Source organism: Macaca nemestrina, chromosome 11, assembly GCF_043159975.1.
Source record: "Macaca nemestrina isolate mMacNem1 chromosome 11, mMacNem.hap1, whole genome shotgun sequence".
Lineage (NCBI taxonomy): Eukaryota > Metazoa > Chordata > Mammalia > Primates > Cercopithecidae > Macaca > Macaca nemestrina.
In genome coordinates, this window is record NC_092135.1 from 13,273,512 (window position 1) to 13,295,548 (window position 22,037).

At 44.0% G+C, this 22,037-nt stretch overlaps 1 long non-coding RNA gene across 1 annotated transcript; it reads left to right on the forward strand.

The window, feature by feature from the left end:
- The first annotated feature begins 18,531 nt into the window (after positions 1 to 18,531).
- LOC139357072 (uncharacterized) lies at positions 18,532 to 20,358 on the forward strand. Its single transcript, XR_011609685.1, has 3 exons — positions 18,532 to 18,669; positions 18,825 to 19,042; positions 20,308 to 20,358. It is a non-coding gene; the product is annotated as an uncharacterized lncRNA (long non-coding RNA).
- The last annotated feature ends 1,679 nt before the right edge of the window (positions 20,359 to 22,037 follow it).

The following is a 22,037-nucleotide window of genomic DNA, read 5'->3' on the forward strand; positions in this document are numbered from 1 at the left end:
CAGAAGCCGGTGCTGACACAGGGAAGCACTTCTGCCTCTCTACTAGATGGCAGGCTCCCCAAGGATGTGGCTGGGCACCAAGCGTCTCTCAGCTTTCCCTGCCATGCACCCCACTTCCACCTCACCCAAGACCTGGCTCAGGCTTAATAAACTCAAATGAATGAATGAATGAGGAAAGATATGAAGAGAACCAAGAACCAGCTTACTCAGGATGGAGAACAGTTGAGGGTGTTTAAGGATATCAGGGAAGACATCTGGTTTTAGAAGCTGAGAAGAAGCTATCTAAGCATAAAGTCAAGTGGAATTAAAGAAACAGCACAAGAGAAGGAAGGGCATATACAGAGTTTTGGTTCTTTTTAAAGGTTTGTAGTCAGGGAAGGCATTAGGGCAGGGTCCAGACAAACTCCTGTAGCATAGCCCAAACATCACCTCCTCAGAATGGCCTAATTCATGGGTTCTCAAACTTCAGCCAACATCAGAGTCACCTGGGAAGCTTGTTAAAGCAGATTGCTGGGGCCACCCCAGAGTCATATCTGGGCTGTAATGTGATGAGTCCCCCATCAGATTACTTAAGGGTATGTGTCTGCTGCCGGAACTCTAGAGGTGATGAGCCAAGGCCATGGTGCCACACCGAGGGGCAGGTGTCCCTGGTAACTCAAACATCCCAGGCAGTATCTGAGACCCTACTAAGGAAAACAGTCCCATCACACACACACGCACACACGCGCACACACACACACACACACACACACACACAGTAGGCAAACAGCCAGAAAAATTAGCTTAAAACCGCTTAGAGATGGGAGAGGGCAGGCCGGGCGCGGTGCCTCAAGCCTGTAATCCCAGCACTTTGGGAGGCTGAGACGGGTGGATCACGAGGTCAGGAGATCGAGACCATCCTGGCTAACACGGTGAAACCCCGTCTCTACTAAAAAATACAAAAAATTAGCCGGGCGAGGTGGTGGGCGCCTGTAGTCCCAGTTACTCGGGAGGCTGAGGCAGGAGAATGGTGTAAACCCGGGAGGCGGAGCTTGCAGTGAGCTGAGATCCGGCCACTGCACTCCAGCCTGGGCGACAGAGCGAGACTCCGTCTCAAAAATAAAATAAAATAAAGTAAATAAAAAATAAAGAGATGGGAGAGGGCACGTATCTCTGGAGCTGCCCTGCTGCTGCCCAGGAATGCCTTGCATGCAAGTCTTAATAAAGTCATCTACTCACCAAGCTGTACTTGTTTGAGCCACTTTTTGGTTTCTATGTTTCCTCTCAGTTTGGGGGATGGTTTTTCGGTATGATTCTGGGTTTTTCTCATTATATGGGCTAGGGGTCAACAATTTGCATTTCTAATGAGTACCCAGGGGATGCTGGTCCTACTGATCCAGGGACCATGCTTTGGGAACCATGGGTGTAAAGTAGGGTTCTCAGTCATTCTCTATCTACTTTCCATTTCCCTATATAACCTATTAACTCTCAATGCCAAACACTGTTCTAAGCATTCTCTGTAAATCAAAACACTCAGTTTTTACACAATCTTATGAGACACTTTTATTACCTCCATGCCACACATGAAAGAAGAATCAAGAGTAATTAAGTCATACCCCCCACATCATGTAGCTAGTTAAACTCTAAAGTCCGTTGACCATAAGAGGAACTTTAAATGCTCTGAAGAAGCCAGATGGGGTCTGACTATCTGTTGTGGACCTTGGACAAGCCACTTACCTCTGCCTCAGTGTCTTCTAAAATGGAGATTATAACAGCACAAATCTCGTAGGGTTGTTGGGAGGATTAAGTGACTCAATTCACAAGGACTGTTATTATAATTATGATCTGAAATATACATGATATCTTAAAGGTCTTCCTTCCCAACTAGAACATCAATTCCATGAGAAGTTGTCTTGGTTGCTAGAAACTGGAAGAAAACTTGGCACACAGTAGACTCTCAATAAATATCCCTTGGGTTGTGTTTTGCCAGGTAAACTTTTCTTTTTAGATCAACGTTATTCATACTTTTGAGATTCAGCTTTTATTGTATTTATGTATGAACATCTAAATGTTTTTACTACCTCCTCCTGCGTCAGGGATTCTCAACGTAAGCACTGTTGAGATTTTGGGCTGAATAATTCTTTGTTTTGGGTGTGGTGGGCACTATCCAGTATGTTGTAGGATGTTTAGCAGCATCTTTGTTTTCTACTTCCTGTATGCCAGTAGCCACCCCCGACCCCACCAGTTATCTCCTAGGAGCAGATTCAACCCTGTTGAGAATGACTCATGTAGATAATTCAGATGTCTCTAGCTGGCATGTCCTCTCTTAAATGTCCCGTTCAACCAGGAAGTCTTAGTCCTACCTCCTGTGGTTTCCCAGAGAAAGGTCTGCAGCACCGGCCGGGCCCTGCCTTAGTGGCCTATGTGAGAATCAATGTTTTTTACAAGGAATCAGAGAAAACCACCAGACACTGGCTATGGCTGTTCCAAATGACAATTTTGGAAGAGGGTTAAACATCTCCTCAACACAAAGGCCCTGGAGGATTTCTCTCCACCCTCAAGACTGAGCCTCAACTCCTCAGACCTCACATTTGAGCCCATTTCCAGACCTCACATTGAGCCATTCTGGCACGCAGAATGTCTACTCCCATCAGAAACAAAGGATCCTTCTAAGGCCTTGCCTTAGTTCTTCCCCTTTCCTAGACAACGCAAAACCTCCCAAAGAGGGACCTTTCCTGAAGTCAGAGTTATTAAATCTGCCAGGATACCTGGTGCGAAGTTTAAAAAAGAAAGCACATGATGAAGACACGCCACCGCATCCTTCCTACTCCCATCATAGCTTCATTCTGCTCCTAACCACACAGATGGGTAAGTTCCTGAACAAGAATGGCTGTGTACACACACCAACACACATGCACACCTACACACACCTCTGGGGAACAAGCAAAAATTTTTTAGGGATAGTCTAAGTCCGCATTTAGATAAATTTTTTCCCCTAAAGGGAAAGTGATGAGCAGAGAAGCATGCCACATATAGAAACATGCTCTTTTATGGGGCCAAGCAGCCCATTTTCCTTCCTTGATGCTCCTAAACCTCTTTGTTCCAGAAGGGATTGCTTCTTTACTTTAGCATTACCAAAAGGCTTAGACAAAGAAATTGCTTGACATCACAGGTGAAATTCAGACCTCTGCCTCTAGAGAAACTGAAAAAATGCCTGCCAACTTTAGCCATCTTTCTTCCTCACCCACTGCTTGTCTCCATCGAGATTTTAGAAAATCATGTGGAGAAAAATAAAGTTATAGACACAAAAAATCCTGTACATGGTTGTTTATAGCACATTTATTCATAATTGCATACTTGCCAGAACTTGGAAGCAACCAAGAATAAAACCAAAATCATTTGATCTAGTCTTAATCAGGTGCTCCATTATATCTGCAGTTGGAAATAAATGGATGCACATCCTCTATACATGAATACAGGCCATAATGTCATCTGCCTTCATAAAACTGTTTTAACCTTTGATTATATTTTACACTGAAATTTAATAGTTAAAGGCACACTCCTCTCCTATGTTATAAACTACTATTGTTGGTACTCAAGCAAAAGAGTTTTGCTCTATGTGCGGAAACGGATCTGGGTTTGATGTTGGTTCCAGTCTCCTCACTGCCGCGGATTTGCTTTAGAATAAAAGTGGGTGGAAATCATTTCTCCAGATAAGCAATGGGCTTATCTCCAACCCACTATCAAAGGATTGTTAAGGATCAGATGGAGATAGGAAAGAGAAAACAGGTTCAAGGAAACATCGAGGCATAATTGGCATTTGTTTTCCTATTGTGCGTGGGTGTTGAAGCTAATTTGTTTGCAGGAACGTGGGGAGAGATAGTGCCTTAGAGTAATTGTTCCTCCTACTACTCTTGGAGTTTTAATTAGCAGATGGGCTCCTTCCCTCACCACCTTGCCAGCTGCTTTCTTTTCACATGACCAAAGGTAGTTTTTAAAAAATTTCCATGCATTCAAATCTCAGCTCTTAAAAATGCCCTTTTTCTTATGAAAAGATCTCTAATGAAGACTCTGGGTCAAGAATGAAAAGTTTCCCAGAGTCAGCGATGATAATAAAGACCACCCAATAACTGCAAGAATCCTGCACAAACAGGTCACATCCCAGGGGAGGGGACTCCACTGGGTCTGAAATTCTTACTGGCTCATCTTTCCACCTGTTGGGCTCTCCTCCCTCCCCCATCAGGAGGGGTGAGGGGATAGAAGCAGGATAAGGTGGGGAGGGAGAGGAGCACGTGAAGAGTATGTGTCTCAGCTGATCTTTCCTGCATTTTAAGCTGCTTATAGGAAGGCGAAATTGGGAAGGAGGCCTGTAATGAGGTGGAGAATTACCCACGTTCCCCCTGCAGGCTAATTTACTCCCCTACTCAGAGCTGCGTGAGGTTCAGGGTAGCCAGTACCAGGGAATTTAGTCCCCAGATTCTGTAACTGAACCATCAGGCCTGGAATAACCAGTAGTTGCAATTTCTAACTAACTTCGGAGAAGCAAAATAAAAAAGTGCTTAAAAACCAAAATGATTAAAAGAACCCCAAGGCTTGTAATTTGGAAATGTCAATTAAGAAACACATCACTGAGAAAAGTATAGATTAGGAAAATAAATCAAGACAAGATGATACTTACAAGTTTAATGTGTAGATTAACAGGATGACTATAGAGGGCCATAAAGAAATATCTTACTCATGTATTGCTTGTCGGTGAATGATAGCTATGAAGTTTTAGAGAAAAGCACGAAATATTTCAAAAAATGCATGAGTTTAAGTATAGATTCTAAGAAAAACCCCTCACTCACTATCTTACTTCACGTTCTGTGATGAAAATTCCAATTCTGCCCAAGACCCTGGGGCAGAAGGTATTCTGATTTCTGGAAGCCCTTGCCTTTCTTCTCCTCTAGGAATTTTCTGAAATGAATTCAAATTCTCCAGCTGCAGAGAAAGGTTCTGGTGGTTCCTGTTTCCCTGGTGTGCTGACTGGCAGCTGTAAATGAACTTTGGAATTCGGAAGGAGGGAGTAATACTTTCAAGTTGCCCAGGTTCCCTCAGTGCTCCCTCGCTTTCTCCGCCCAGCCTCTCTTCTCCTGTATTGATCTTTCTCTTTGCTGGAATTTGATTTCCTATGGGTGGTAGGAGAGAGTCGTTACCACGCCTCCTCCTCAGAGTTTCTTTGATGTTTATAATTTCTGATTCCAGCACATTCCACGTACATGCTTTTCATCTTGCAAAATCTGAACTTTTTTTCTGGACTTTATAGAAATCCAGTCTCTGGATCTCCTTCCTCTGAGCAAACTTACCTTTCACTTTTTTTTTTTTCTTTTGAGACAGAGTTTTCACTCTTGTTGCCCAGGCTGGGGTGCAATGGCGCCATCCCAGGTCACTGCAACCTCCGCCTCCTGGGTTCAAGTGGTTCTCCTGCCTCAGCCTCCTGAGTAGCTGGGATTGCAGTCGTGCACCACCATGCCCGGCTGATTTTTATATTTTTAGTAGAGATGGGATTTCGCCATGTTGGCTAGGGTGGTCTCGAACTCCTGACCTCAGATGATCCACCCGCCTTGGCCTCTCAAAATGCTGGGATTACAGGCATGAGCCAGCGCGCCCGGCCAGCTTTCATCTTTAAAAATGCAGTTTGTGCAATGGATTATTTTCCTACTGTGAAATTTTCTTTTGGTTTCTAAGGGTTATAGAGAACACAGAAGACTTTCAAGGTCCTCGTTCTTTTCGCTCCCACTGTTCTTTCAGCATCTCCACAGACTTACCCAGCCATGATGTGACCCAAGGCTTGGTTTGCTGTCACTGAGTGAAGAAAGAAGGGGAGCTCTGGAGCCCAGCAGGTGCAAATGCCTGCCTGGTCACCACCAGGTTGCTGGTGCAGTCACTGTGGGCAGGAGGCTTCATTGCTCTGCACATTATTCCCATGGCCTTCTTGCAGCTCACCTCTGTCCTATAGGGAGTGACTGCCTTGGCACACTCTGTTTCAAATAAGACCTGACAAGCAAGTGTGATGGATGTTTTCCTTTCTTTCCTCTTTTTCATCCATTCTCCTCCTTTTCTTTTGTTCTCTTTTTTTCAAGGCCATCACAGTTGACACCAAGATCCCCCTTTCAGGACTGAAGGACTGTGTTGTCCCTCCCTCCCTGTATTAGTCCATTTTCATGCTGCTGATAAAGACATACCCGAGACTGGGAAGAAAAAGAGGTTTAATTGTAGTTACAGTTCCACATGGCTGGGGAGGCCTCAGAATCATGGCAGGAGGGGAAAAGCACTTCTTACATGGCGATGGCAAGAGAAAATGAGGAAGAAGCAGAAGTGCAAACCCCTGATAAACCCATAGGATCTCATGAGACTTATTCACTGTCTTGAAAATAGCACAGGAAAGACTGGCCCCCATGATTCAATTACCTCCCCCTGGGTCCCTTTGTGGGAGATACAATTCAAGTTGAGATTTGGGTGGGGACATAGGCAAACCGTATCACTCCCCTTCTTGGCTGCTGGGAAATCTTCCACAAACAGCCTTCACCTCACCACACAGCCTCTTTTGGAATCACTTCACACAAGGCTACTGCCTGTTCCAGGAGCAGCCCTCAGACATAATCAACACAGCATATAAAGGCCCAGGTCCCAGCCCCAACTTAAGGCTCAGAAGGGTCTGATCAGCTTCAGAACTTCCCAGTGGGGTTAGCTGCAACTTTTGTTGAAACTGTCATGCCTCAGCTTCCCCCTTGGCCCACATCTTCCTTCATTCCCTGCATACCAATCCCCATCTCAGTGTCTGTGTCCTAGGGAACCTGACCTACAAGAATCATGATGAGGTAGGATAAAGAAGACACAATTCAATGGACAAAAGAAATGTACACTCAACAGGTCCATTGTGATAAAAGATCGTGACAAATGAAAGGTCATAATTTAGCATTCCATTCAAACAACATATTTACGAGGAAAAAAATCAATGAGGAAAAAATCAATAGGAGACAGTAGTCAGGGGAGGCTTCCTGGAGGAGGTAGAGTGAGAACCGTTGTTCATGGGTAGTAGGACTTGAAAAGGAGCAGGAACAATGCTGAGGACTTTAGATAAGGGAATTGCTTAAGTAATTTGAGAATGAACATCCCTAGTTTGTGACACAGTGAGTTTTATGTGGGCAAAGCAGACACGTGGTTTGGATAAGCTAGATGGTGGTTAGTTAGATTTGGAAGAACTTTGACAGCCAGGTTGAAATGACTGAGCTCCCCAAGCAGTGAGGAACAATGAGACATAGTGGTGCGGAAGAGGGACTTGAATGTTATCTAGGTGGAGGTGACGCTGAATAATTGTTTAGGCTGGGTGGCAGAGATTTCATGATCACAGTTGATACCAGTAGTTGAAACAATCACTCTTAATTTTACTTATTTTTTTAAAAAATTACTACATTTTCATTTTGTTGTAGAGTATAACAACTTGGTGGCAAATTAATTGTGGTTTTGCTATTAGAATGGCAAAACAGCAATTAATTTTGCACCAACCTAATAGAACAGCGACTCAAGTCTCACAAGGTGTGTGACTGTTGTAGCAACTGTCGACAGCTCCATTGCAGTGACGCCTTCCCCTCCCGGCTGTTGGCACATTATAATGGGAGTTGGAGAGAGGCTGCTCGGTGGCACCAGAATTTTCCTTTTGCATTTGTATGTGTAGGAATATTATTTTACCAGCAGTCTATATGATGAGTTAGTGCTGGGACTACATTGAAGGGAGGAAACCTTTTGGGTGACAATTTCCACAGATCCAAGGGGGGAGTGAAAGGAACAAGGACCCAGGCAAGGGCAACGGGGAAGGACAAGAACAACCATTTCGAGGGAATTGGTCAGATTAATTGGAATTGCCAAAGAGAGCTCAATTCTGCCTGATGGAATTTTTAAACAGGGAAGATGGGTGTAGGAGTGGGGAGTTGGAACCTGAGGCTCCAGGGGCTTCCAGACCCCATCCCTCCAGTGGACCCAAAATGCTGTTGCCTGGTAAGGCCCAGAGCATATCTGTCGCTTTCACTGTTGCTCGCCAAATTATCCCACTTCACATATTTTGGGGAAAATGAACTGACCTCAACAAGGAGGCCACACCCCCTCACTCTGAGTTTCTTTCTCATGAAGGCAAATGGTTTGCCCTGAGCCATTCACAGTTGCTATAATTTGTCACCAAAGGGTGTGAATAGGGCTACAGATCTGGTGTGCGACACAGTTAGTGTCAGAACTGTCCTCAGTTGGAGGGTATCTAGCCCATATGGACAAGAGCCAGCAGCCTTGAACTTGTTAGCATGGAAGCCTCATTTCCCTGCTTTGCCTTGGGTGTCAGGATGCTTAGAGCTGTATTTAATTTGTCTAATTTTTTATTGTGGTTTTACATATATATACATACACACACACACACATATATATATACACATATTATGTTTTATAAACATAAAATTTGTCATTTTAAAAATTTTAAAGTGTACAATTCAGTAGCATTAATTACATTTACAACATATGCAACCACCACCACTATTCCCAAACTTTTTTTTTAAATCACCTCAAACAAAAACTGTCTAACCATGAAGCCATAACTCCTCATTTTCCCTTCTCCCAATCCCTGGTAACCTCTAATTAACTTTATTTTTCCATGAGTTTTTCCTATTCTAGATACTTCATTTAAGTAAAATTGTATAATGTTTGTTTTTTTGTGTCCAGCTATTTTCACTTAGCAAAGTGTTTTCAAGGTTCATCCACCTTGTAGCATTTCATCCCTTTTCATCTTCAGTTGAAATATATAAACCTCATTTTATTTCTGGATTCATCTGTTGATGGACACTTGGGCTGTTTACATCTTTTGGTTATTGTAAATAAGGCTGCAAATACATAGACGTACAAGTACCTGGTGGAGTCCCTGTTTTAATTTCCTTTGGAGTGGAATTGTTGGGTCACATGACAATTCTATGTTTAACTTATTGAGGAACTGGTTAACCATTTTCCACTGTGGCTGCACCATGTTACACTCCCCCAGCAATGTATAAGGGTTACAATTTCTTCACATCCTTGCAACATTTGTTTTTTTCCATTTTTTCTTTTCTTTTTAAATTATAGCCATCTCAGTCAGTGTTCATTGTATCTCACTGTGGCTCATATTTAATTATTATTTGCATATATCTTTCCCTTCGTTATAATTTTATAAATTATCTCTATTTCTATTGTTTATTGTCTTCTTTTTTCATTGTACCTCTTTTTGGAAATAGGTGAATTTTAAATCATGTGCGAAGAAATGAAAAAATATCACAAAGACTTAATGGGACTTTCACTGCTTTAAAGGAGCTTATGTTTTGTGTTATGAAGCACTACATCCCAATTGCTTTTCAGCTCCCAGATGATTTTGTCATGGAGGATTTTCTTGTTTTCTCTGTTTTTCTTTTTCAAGTTTCTTGTGTTTGCCTGTACGGTCCAGTGGAGATTTGGCTGTTTCCTGAGCCATTTGACAGTTGAACTCATCTAGTCAAAAGAAATGCTAGTCCTTATTGTCTTTTTTGAGTAACATTTATATCCAGTTGACAAGATATGAAACGCCTAGTGGATCCTGCGTGAAATGATACAGGTGATGGAAGTCACCACAACCAGCCCCAACCCTCACTCTGTCATGACAGATTTCCAAGACGAATTCTGGAAATTCTCTGTTGTTCTTTAAACATTTTCTTGGGCAAATATTAACTATTATTTTCATTAATGACTTCAAGAAGAGCTAATTACGGTTAATCACAGTGGAAAATAACACTTGATTCCCTTTCCTGCATGGTTTGAGCGTGAAATAGGAGAAGGGACAAGACAACCTCTGAGCATTGTTTCTAATTCTTTAAAAAGTTGTACTTGCAGCCAGGCACGGTGGCTCACACCTGTAATCCCAGCACTTTGGGAGGCCAAGGCAGGCAGATTGCCTGAGCTCAGGAGTTCCAGACCAGCCTGGGCAACACAGTGAAACCCCATCTCTACTAAAAATACAAAAAAATTAGCTAGGCATGGCAGCGTGCCTTTGTAGTGCCAGCTACTCGGGAGGCTGAAGCAGGAGAATGGCGTGAACCCGGGAGGCAGAGGTTGCAGTGAGCTGAGATCGCACCACTGCACTCCAGCCTGGGTGACAGAGCGACACTCCATCTCAACAACAACAACAAAAAAGTTGTACTTGCACATAGAAAAAGCATTTGACAAATTCAACACCAGTTCAAGACAAAATATCCAAGAAACTAGGATTAAAAGGGAACTTCCAGTTGGGCATGGTGGTGGCTCATAATCTCAGCACTTTGGGAGGCTAAGGTGGGCAGACTGCTTGAGTCCAGGAGTGTTAGACCAGCCTGACCAACACGGCAAAACCCTGTCTCTACTAAAAATACAAAAATTAGCCAGGTGTGGTGGCCCATGCCTGTAACCCCAGCTACTTGGGAGGTTGAGGCATGAGAAGCACTTGAACCTGGGAGGTGGAGGTTGCAGTGAGCCAAGATCACGCCATTGCACCCCAGCCTGGGTGACAGAGTGAGACTCTGTCTCAAAAAAAAAAAGTTGGGGGGACCTTCCTCAACATGATACAGGACCATCATCGTATATGGAAACCCATAGCTATCACATGCAATGGTGAAAGACTGAAAGCTTTCTTTCTAAGACTAGGAACGAGATCAGGATGCCAACTTTTGCCACTTTGGTTAAGCATAGTTCTAGCCACAGCAATCAAGCAAGAAATAGAAATAAAAGGCATCCAAATTGGGAAGAAAGAAGTAAAACGCTATTTTCAGATGACATGATATTATATATAGAAAACCCTGAAGAATCCACAAAAAATTGTTAGAGCTAATTAATTCAACAAAGTTGCAGGATACAAGATCAACACTTAAAAATGAGTTGTATTTCTATATACAAACAATGAACAATTCAAAATAAAATTAAGAAACAATTCTACTTATAATACCATTAAAAAGTATAAAATATGTAGGAATAAATTTAGCCAAAAAGATGCAAGGCTTGTAAATGAAAACTAAAAAACATTGCTGAAAGAAATTTTAAAAGACCTAAATAAATGAAAAGACATGCCATATTCATACACTGAAAGATAACATTATATTATTAAGATATCAGTACTTCTCAAAGCAATCTACAGATTTAATGCAATCCATATCAAAATCATAACAGCCTTTCTTCATTGTTGTTGCAGAAATAGAAAACTCAGTCCTAAAATTTATGTGGAATCTCAAGAACCTGGAATAGCCAAAATAATGTTGAGAAAAGCAAAGTTGAAAGACTCATAACTCACAGGTTCAAAACTGACTACAAAGCGACAGTAATCAAAAAAGTGTGGTACTGGCATCAGGATACACATATACACCAATGGAACAGAATTGAGAGTTCATAAATAAATTCATACATCAATGGTCAATTGATTTTTGAACAGTGCCAAGACCATTCAATGGGTAAAAGAACACTCTGTTCAACAAATGGTTCTGGAACAAATGGATATCCGCAAGTAAAAGAAAGATGTTGAATCCTTACCTCACACCTAATGCAAAAATTAACTCAAAATCTATCAAAGACTGAAAGTTAAGAGCTAAAACTATAAAACTCTTAGGAGACAACACAGAGGAAAATCTTCAGAGCAGTAGCTTGCGCGCTGGTTTGTTAACTATGACACCAAAGGCATAAGCAACAAAAGAAAACAATGGATAAATTGGGCTTGTCAAAATTTGAAACTTGTGCATCAAAGGACAAGTTGACAAGTTGTGCACTAGTAAGAAGGTAAAAAGACAACCCACAGAATGGGAGAAAATATTTGCAAATTATATATTTGATAAGAGTCTAGTATCCAACATATGTGAAGAACTTTTTCAATTCAGCAATTTAAGTTTCTCAATTTTCGAAAGGGCAAAGGACCTGAATAGATATTTTTCTAAAGAAGATATACACAAATGGCCAACAAACACCTAAAAAGATGCTAAGTGATATTAGTCATTAGGAAAATGCAAATCAAAAGCACAGTGAGATATCATTTTATACCTACCAGGATGGCTACAAGAAAAATGAAAAATATTAATAACAAGTGTTAGCAAGGATACAAAAAAATTGTAGCCCTCATGAAATATATATAATGGTGCAGCTACTGTGAAAAACTGTTTGGCAGTTTCTCAATAAGCTAATCATAGAATTACCATACGACCCAGCAATTCCACTCCCACCTATACTCTCAAAAGAATTGAAAAACTTATACATGAATGTTCATAACAGCTACGTTCATAATAACCAAAATGTGGAAGCAACCCAAATGCCCACGAACAGATGAATGGATAACTAAATGTGGTATGTCCATACAATGGAATATTATTCAGCTATATAAAGGAATGAAGTACTGATACAGGGTATGTCATGAGTGAACCTTGAAGGCATTAAGGTAAGTGAAAGAAGCCAGGCACCAAACAGTACATACTGTATGAATCCATTTATATGAAACGTCCAGAATAGGCAAATTTATAAAGACAGAAATTAGATCAGTGGTTATCAGTAGCTAGACACAGAGGAAAATGGGGAGTTACTACAAATGGGTATAGTAGTGCCCCTTTATCATTGAAAGATGCATTCCAAGGCCCCCAGTAGATGGCTGAAACCACGGAGAGTACTGAACCGTACACACATGATGTTTTTCCTATATGTATATACATAGGATCAAGTTTAATTTACAAATTAGGCACAGTAGGAAACTCAGCAATAGTAAAATAGGACAATAATAACGATACACTGTGATAAAAGTTATGTGAATGTGTCTCTCTCTCTCAAAATATTTTATCGTACTGTACTCACCTATTTTCAGACCATAGTTGACTGTGGGTAACTGACACCATGAAAACAGAAACATCAGGTAAGGGGAACTACCATATAGATTTTCTTTTTGAGGCAGTGACAAGGTTCAAAAATTGTAGTGAAGGTTGCACAACTCTGTGAATATGTGTAAAACCATTAAATTATACAGTTTAAATGGGTAAATTATATAGTATGTGAATTATATCCCCAAAAAAGCTACCCATAAAAAGTTATAAAAAAGAAAAGATAATCCTAGCACTTTGGGAGGCCAAAGCAGGAGGATTGCTTGAAGTCAGGAGTTCAAAATCAGCCTGGGGAACAAAGCAAGACTCCATGTCTACAAACTGTAAAAAGAAATTAGCTGGACTTGGTGGTGTGTGCCTGTGGTCCCAGCTACTTGGAGGTTAAGGTGGGAGGATTACCCAAAAAGTCACTCCAGCCTGGACAACAGAGTGAGACCCTATCTCAATAAATAAATAGGGACAAAAGTAAAACAAGAAAATATTCATAGGGGCTAGACTCCTTCAACACCTTCAGATCACCCGGCAGGCGACTGACTTGTGCGCACTGCAGAGAGAGAAGGACCTCCCAGTTTCCACTGAGATTCTCACACTGGCCTCCACTGGTTATTCTGGGTTCTCCTGTTCCAGGCCATGACTCCCCTCGACTTCCTCCAGACATTGCGGATGACAAGCAGGGCCTGTGGCAGTTTGGTGCTTTGTCCCACCCACTTGTATTTTGGGATTCAAGGTGACACTTTGTCACCTACTTGTGTTGTCCATAACTTTTCAGTTTTGGTTGCTGTTTTCACATGAGCACCCTGGAAGCTCCAAACATGATTCTGGTATCGCTGTCACCATCTTCCTAGGCCTCCCGTTGGAGAGCTTTGTGAAATACCCCTTTTTGATATGGATTTCAAATATGTTTTCCCAATTTACATTTGTCTTTTGTCATTTGAGCAGCTTGGATGGGGGACTTGGATAATGAGGAGATGGGGGAATTTGGGGATCATGGGCGGCTTGTCACCTTGCGTCCCATGTGAGCTGGCAGCAGCACTTCCTAATCACCCAGGGAGTCCATCTTATCCCCCTCTTAACAGCCCTGAGGCTCCATAAAGTGATTAGACTTTCTCATGTTGTTATTAGTATTTTTCTCCTGGGCTTCTTCAATAGTACAATTCAGTTCACTTATTGCTCAGAAAATATTGCTATGGTAACCTATTCTGGCAAGTAAAGCAATTACCTAGAGTTGAAGAAGAAAAAGTTGGACTAAACACCTGAGTACTCAACCATTTATTACCCAAACGCACTTGAAAGAATTAAGGAAAACAAATGCAGGTACATTGCTCTGTCCATGACTGATGAGAAAGGGCTTAACCCAACTGGAATGATCAGAGGACAATCCTTTAAAGTAGGGAATGTGGGTAAATTTGATTCCCAGGCCAGTCGGAAAAATCAGACTCGCCTGCCAGCTTTCTGTGTGACTTTGCTTCATTAAATACCCTCATTTTCCCTTTTTAATCTTCAACCTCTCTCACCTTTGAATTCTTCTTTCGCTTTGACCAAAAATATGCCTGAGTCTGTTCCATCCTAAGAAAAGCAAACAACGCTGCCTTCCCAGGCCACTCCAGCACCCCTTGACCAAGACTACTGGGCAGCTCAACAACCAGTTTTTAACAGAAAATGTGGCCAGAAAATTAGTACTCATTCCACAGAACACCACTGCTGTGATGGAGACCGTGTGGCTGTGGTCTGGGCATCTTCACTGCCCTTTCTGTAGGAATCACTGCACATCCAAAGTTCTGAGTGGGAGTATCCACATGGCAGAGCCAGGGTCTCGGGCCCATCGTTTGGCATCCAGGGGAACAGGAAGAAGGACAAGCTTTCCATTTTGGATCCTGAAGGGGAGCAAGACACAGCCATCAAACCACAACGACACCTTGTGGCAAAGTTCCCCCATCATATCTGCATATGAGTTAGAATTAGGTCTCACTGCATGTGAGACAGACAGATATGCACATGTGCACACACATACACCCCAGAAAAAAACAAAGCTTAAACTATATTTCTATGTCACACAAATAAAATGTGGAGGTAGAGAGTCTAGTGGTGACATGGTAGCTCTGTGATCATCGACTACTCAGATTCTTTCTGGGTGGTGTGTCACCATGTTAGCATGTAGTCTCCTAGCCCAAGATGGCTGCTTACACTCCAGACATCATTTCTGTTTTCCAGCCAGAGAGATCAAAATGACACAAAGAAGGTAACAACCCAAGGGGATGTGACCACATCTTTCTAGGCTACTTAAGAAGTTGCAATACATGATACTTCCTCTGACATATCATTGACTGGAACTTAGATAACTACAGTTAGGTTTAAGAGGGGCCAGACATGGCTGTCTTCTTCTGGGCAGCTATGTGCCTAGATGAAATCAGGGGCTTTGTAACTGAGGAAGAATAGATAATGGGACTAGTATTTTTGAGAGGTTAAATTCCTGCTATTTTTCACCTTTCTTAAAATATTGAAGAAAGTCCACTATGGCTTCTGTGTTAGTTCATTGTCTCGATTATCCTTCTTTTTTTTTCTTTTTTTCCAGACAAGGTCACACTCTGTCATCCAGGTTGGAGTATAGTGGTTCAATCTCTCTGCTCACTGAAACCTCTGCCTCCCGGGTTCAAGCAATCCTCCCACCTCAGCCTTCTGAGAAGTTGGGACTACAGGTGTGAGTCACCACACCCAGCCAATTTTTTGTATTTTTGGTAGAGATGAGGTTTTGCCATGTTACCCAGGTTGGTCTTGAACTCCTGAGCTCAAGCAATCCACCTGCCTCGGCCTCCCAAAGTGCTGGGATTACAGGAATGAACCACCACACGCAGCCTTCTGTGTTTAAGCCATTTGTTGTATTCTATTCCTTCCTCACTGACTTTATCAATTAAGTTACTCTGGTTGCAAGTAACAGAAAGTGACTATGTAACTTAAGGAAAAATGGGGGGAATAAAAGGCTTACAGAATTGAAGGGAAGGCTTGCAAACCTAGCTTAGAGAAGTCAGAAACTCAGCAGCTCTAGGGACCTGAGAAACAGGAATTATTTGAGAATCTCATTGAAATGCAATACTAAGGTTAGTGAGCTTCAACTATTTTTTTTTCAACAATTTCATCATGACTCCTGGGATTGTAAGTTATATTTGAGAACATGTCATTGATTTAGCTTTTTCTCATGCCTGTACCTCCACTAGGAGAGGACTGAGGGGGAAGAGATAATTCTCTAAAGAATATAGATGCTATTACCAAAAAGAGAAATAGCCAAAAAACCTATAGATGCGTCCTACCCTTCTTCAAATAGAACAATGGTCAATTTCACTGCTCTGGCCCCACCTGCTATTCCCTGCTACGCACCTCACTCCTCTGCCTCATGACCCTCTCACTACAGCCCTGCTAGGCATTTCCACCATTCTCATTTTATGTAAGTTGTTCCCACTGCCTGGAATATCCTTCCAGCCCTCAATCTTCTTTACCAGAGATCTCTACTGATGCCTCCTGTTTTGGCCCATGATTCCTCAGACCACGCTGGGTGTCCATCCCCTGGGCTCCCACTGGCTCCGCTGAGAACAGATGAATTTCTATGTTTCTCCCACTATGTGTAGACCAGGAGTGCCTTATTCATAGGGGTGGCCTTGCTTATCTCTGTTGCCACAGCATCTAGTACAGTGCCTCACACAAAATAGTTACTCAATAAAATTATGATGGCTGGATAAATGGCTCTAAATGTCTTGCTGCAAATTCTCTTCTGAATTCCAGTCTCCTTGCCAGAGCCCCTCTGGCTGTCCAGCTGAATTCTCAACTCTAAACTAAATCTTTCTTTTTTCCTGTCAATTAGCACCTCCTGATTTCTGTTCAACTCCTATTTGCTGAACTCATACTCTGCTTGTGAGACATGAGGGAACAAAGATAAGTAAGATTCAGTCTATGCCTTCAAGAATTGTCTTCATTAGGGTTTCATAACCCCGGCACTATTGACATTTGGGGCTGGATAATCTGTGTGGCGGGCATCCTGGGCACTGCGGGATGTTCCGCAGTATCCCTGGCCTCTGCCCACTAGATGCCAATAGCATTCTCCTCTCGGTCAGGACAATTAAAAATGTCTCCAGATGTTGTTAAGTGTGCCCTGTGGAGCAAAACTGACCTCAATTGGGAACCACTGGTCTAGATGCAGAGACATAAAGAAACAGAAAGAGAAAATTTCAATATGAAGTAGATGTAAGGACAAGTACCGAAATGGTCTGTGAGGAAATTAAAATTGGAGGCTTTAAAAATACTTGTATCTACAAGGATGAACTGGCCAATAAGCTGAAGTTTAACCACACAAAATAATTAAAGGACATCATAAGACAGCATTTTCACGGGCGGGAAGGGAGGAAAGGAGCTAACACTTGTTTAGTCTTTGTTATGCAAAACCTGCTTTGCATTTGTTGATTTATTTCATTCTTATGATAACTCAAAGTGTACAGCATGCTCTGCTAACGGCAGCTAATATTTCTGCACTGCTCACAGTGCTAGTTCATATAACCTTTACGGTATAAGGGCTGGGTGGCAATTCTGTCTTTACATGTGACAGCCAGGAGGCACAGGGAGGTCCCCTGCTAGTCAGTGACAGCACTAGAATTCAGACAACGGCAGACTCCAGGGTCCAGCCCCACGCTGCCCCTTTGCCTTGGCTCATGCTGTTCACGTTGCCTGCATGCCTTGGCTTCTCCCTTCCTTTCTCCCCTTTGCTGTTAGAACATCCTTCAGGACTCAATTCCAACGCGGAGCCCACCCAGCGCCGTTCTTGAGCGTTCAGTCCTTGAGATGGCGATTTTCTCTCTGTGGTACATTTCCCCCTGGATTTTCTTCAGATCCCTCTCACATAAGTTTGTCGGAGGGGGCTGGAATCACCCTTGCACGCCCAGGCTCTTACTCTTAGTAGCCAAACAAATATACGTGTTATCAGAATGGAGTCCAGGGCGCTGCTCCTAGGGAGTCTGACCTTTTTCTATTTCCTCACCCAAAGCCGCCCTGGTAACCCTCTGTGCTGGAGTCTCAGGGTTGGAGGCCACATCCTCTGTCTTTGCCCCAGCACCTCCAGCCCTGGTTCGGGCCAGGCTCTCAGGCGCTGGCAGATTTCTCCTGCCCGCATCTGAGGACACCGGCAGCATTCCCTGGGGGCAGCAGGGAGGGAAAGGCAGCTCTGCCTGAGGAGGAAGAGGAGGCGGCCAGGGAGCGGGAAAGCGCCCGGCCCTAGGGCTGAGCAAACCGCGCTGGCGTCCAGGTTAGGCGCCCTCCTATCTGCGGTTTACTCTGTGCTTCTGCTCCCTCACTGTGACGTCCGGGTAAGACTGTCCTTCCCAGGGCGGCCGGCAGGCTTACAGCGCTTAAAGTACAGGGGGCACTTGGTCCAGAGCCTCAGCAGCCTGGGAGTCAGAATCCTCTCTCCACGTCCCCCTTAGCGCGTGCTCTGGGCACGACCGAGTCGCGTGTTTGTCTCACTCTTCCCCTATACTCCAACCTTTCTTTCCTCAAGCTGGATAAAATGAACCCTTTATAGCGCTTCTCTGCCAGCAACGGCAAGTCAAAATCACCAGCTGCTCCTCTGACAAGCGTAGCTGGCCCGGTCGCAGCCGCTGTCCTGAGTCGGCACAGCCGAGAGCCCTCTGCTGGGGACACTGGGTGCCGCGGAAAGGCCGGAGACTTCCCAGAAGGAGGCTCCTTTTGGCGTTTTTGGCCTAATGCCTCTGAAACCATGATTTTGATGGTGGGGAGAGAGTGTGAGAAACCGGTAAGTCCTAGAAAACGTCGTTTTTCTCGCTTCTGACCTTCTTCCCGCTTTTCCTGATGTTCCTGGTAATAGTGTGTTAGCTCTTGTTTCTAAGACCTGACTTGGCCTGACTCTGTGCACCTAATCCTTGTGTATTCATTCCTTCCGTTCTACAGATAAGGAAACTGAGTCACAGAGCAGGGAAGTCACTTGCCCCAAGCCTCCTGTATATTCTGCCTGACTCCAGAAAGTGCTGCCTTGGGAGGGCTGACAACCCTTGACTCCCCCTTTCCCAGCTGTGGACACTCCTCTAGAGGCTCCCAGTGATGCCAAGCATCCCGCTTTTGCCTGCCTCCCAAACCTCCAGAGCAGTTTCCCCATGACCTGTCCCGAGGTGAGTTTGCCACTTGTTCTTTTTTCGACGCATCCTTGCCCTCGATGTTTCAAAGTCCTGGCCTTGCTCAAAATGTCCAATTTTCCCTGTGCCAAGGGGTAGAGGCTCCAGGCAGGGAGGGCACGAATGGTGGCAAGCAACCTGGACACGTCAACAAGAGGGAGAGGGAAACCAAACCCTAGCGGCTATTATATCCTTGGGCTAATTATGAGCAACAAAAAACCACTCTGAGAAATTTAAACTGAAACAGAATGAATTGAAAAGATATGAAATAGCTGCTGAACTAGGCTTGCAAAATAGGCAGGAACAAGGGCAGGTAGCTAAAGGGCAGTAACCCAGCCAAAGTCATGGCACACACTCAGTCACACTCAACCTGGTGTGAGTGCGGCTGCTGCCTGGTGCCACAGCTGGAGCTGCCTGTTCCCAACACAGCTGCTTCTGGACCCTGGATGAGAAAGCTGCTACATCTACTGTTTCTGCTCCTGTTTTATTAGTTAGTAACTGATTCACTCTGGGCAAGTGCATGTGATTAGTCAAACCCAGGTCACAGCCCCACCCTGGCTGCATGGGAGGCCTTTCTGCTTGTCCGATGGGAGGTGATCTCAGCAGCCTACCAGTACTTGAAAGGTATTGTCTCCAAATAAAAGGTTGGATGCAGGCTAAGCAAGATGGCTCACACCTGTAATCCCAGCACTTTGGGGGGCCGAGGCGGGTGGATCACCTGATGTCAGGTGTTTGAGACTAGCCTGGCCAACAGGCTCACGTCTGTAATTCCAGCACTTTGGGAGGCCGAGGCAGGCGGATCATGAGGTCAGGAGATGGAGACCACCCTGGCTAACGCAGTGAAACTCCATCTCTACTAAAAATACAAAAAAGTTAGCCGGGTGTGGTGGTGGGTGCCTGTAGTCCCAGCAACTTGGAAGGCTGAGGCAGGAGAATGGCGTGAACCTGGAAGGCAGAGTTTGCAGTGAGCCAAGATCGCACCACTGCACTCCAGGCTGGGTGACAGAGCCAGACTCTGTCTCAAAAAAATAAAAATAAAAATAAAAATAAAAATTAGCCGGGCGTGGTAGCACAGGCCTGTAGTCCCAGCTGTTCAGGAGGCTGAGGAAGGAGAATCGCTTGAACCTGGGAGATGGAGGCTGCAGTGAGTCGAGATCGCACCATTGCACTCTAGCCTGGGTGACAGAGCGAGACTCCGTCTCAAAAAAAAGTTCGATACTGGGTAGCCCCTCAAAACAAAATGTGTGTTTTTCCCTCCACAGAAAAGTGATCATCCAGTTGGAATTTTCCACATTCGCCTCTTATATGAAAGGTACGTGTGCCTGATTTCCAGAAGGGAGAGTGGCTTTTTTTCTCAGACATGTGGCCAAGGCAAATTGGTTTCATCTCTGGTCCAACACCAATGGACAGGGATTGAATGGAGCACTGTTGAGGGATATGGAGGTTTTGTCTGGTGCAAGGAGGTTCCATGAAGCTAGGCTGTCCTACTTCTGACACCAGGCATTCAAATGAAACACAGCTGTTTCTCTCTCGAAAGCCCCAGCCTCTCTCTCTTCCGGGCAGCCCTAGTTTGTGAATGACTACAACATACTAACACCATTTCCTTTGCTGGGCACTTTCAGTTTGCAAGGTGACAGTAGAAAATATTTACTAAGAGTCTGTATGTGAATGGATTCTAGTCTGGCTGCTCCCAAACCTAGCTGAGCATAAGCATCACCTGCATACCTCTACCCTGGCAAAGGCCTACTGAATCAGAATCTCCTAGAAATGGGGCAAGAAAATCATAGTACACTATTAGGACCCGAGGACGCAGGATTTCCAGGCTTAATAAAAATAGCTGGAATATTTACCTGCATCCGAGGACGCAGGATTTCCAGGCTTAATAAAAATAGCTGGAATATTTGCCTGCATCTGTCACATCATTTGGAAAACAATATTGCCACAATTTATGCCTACCTTCTCTCATCTGTATCCCTCCTAAGAAGGATCTGGGCATATTCTTCCGTGTCCTCTGCAGTTTGTGACATCTAACAGGCTTTTAATTTATGATGAATTAGGTTATCCAAAGGCACACTACACTGTTGTTGCCACCCCACACTCAGTAATGTTGAAAACAGCATTAATATACTTGACAGCTACCTTAGGAAGGTGCTGCAGGACTGGACCACTTTCCAAAGCCCAGGTCTGCTCTCCAGAATTCCAAGAGATCCAGACTGTTAGAAATCCTGTCTGTATGCCAAAGCCCAGACTGCCTCAGGGTTTGGGATGAGCCTCTGTATCTGCCGCTGTATGGCAGCAAGTTTTTCGTGTAAGGCGCACGGAGGCAGGTACCATGGACAGAGCACTCAGCACCCGGGCAGTGTCCTGAGCACCGCCTTCTGGAGGAGGAAGTATTACTTTCGCATCACTCCTGAATCAGCCCCGAGGTTAGCAAGTGGCACCAGCTGGAATTTGAATCCAGGCATTCTGGTTACAGAGCTCTCACTTATAACCCCTGTATAACTTAGGGATCCTGTTTTGGGTATCTTGTTGTATTTATACAAGGCTGGCTGAGACTAAATAAATTTGGACACAGCAATGTCATCACTTGCAGCCCACCGGACCCAAAGACTTACTGGCATGTAGTGATGTGCTTGGCTCCCCCACCTCACATTCTGCCTTCAAACCTTCATGGCTGCAGCCACCTAATCCCACCTGTCAAACACCCACATTTGCCACCAAATGTGCTCTTAGCACAGGAACCTATGAAGCCCTTACTGTGCATGAGCCTTGCAGATGGTGCTGCTTTCATTCACGGTACGTGATACCAGTAACTGGCTCCTTCTTGTCTGAATATGGCCAGGCTGGTCAAGTCTGGTTGTCTCTTGTCCATAGCCTGGATCATCCTGCCACTGCAATCACAAACAGCACCCAGCAAGTACAGTAGTTCCCCCTTATCCTCCGGGGATACATTCCTGGACCCCCAGTGGACGTCTGAAACTGTGGACAACAC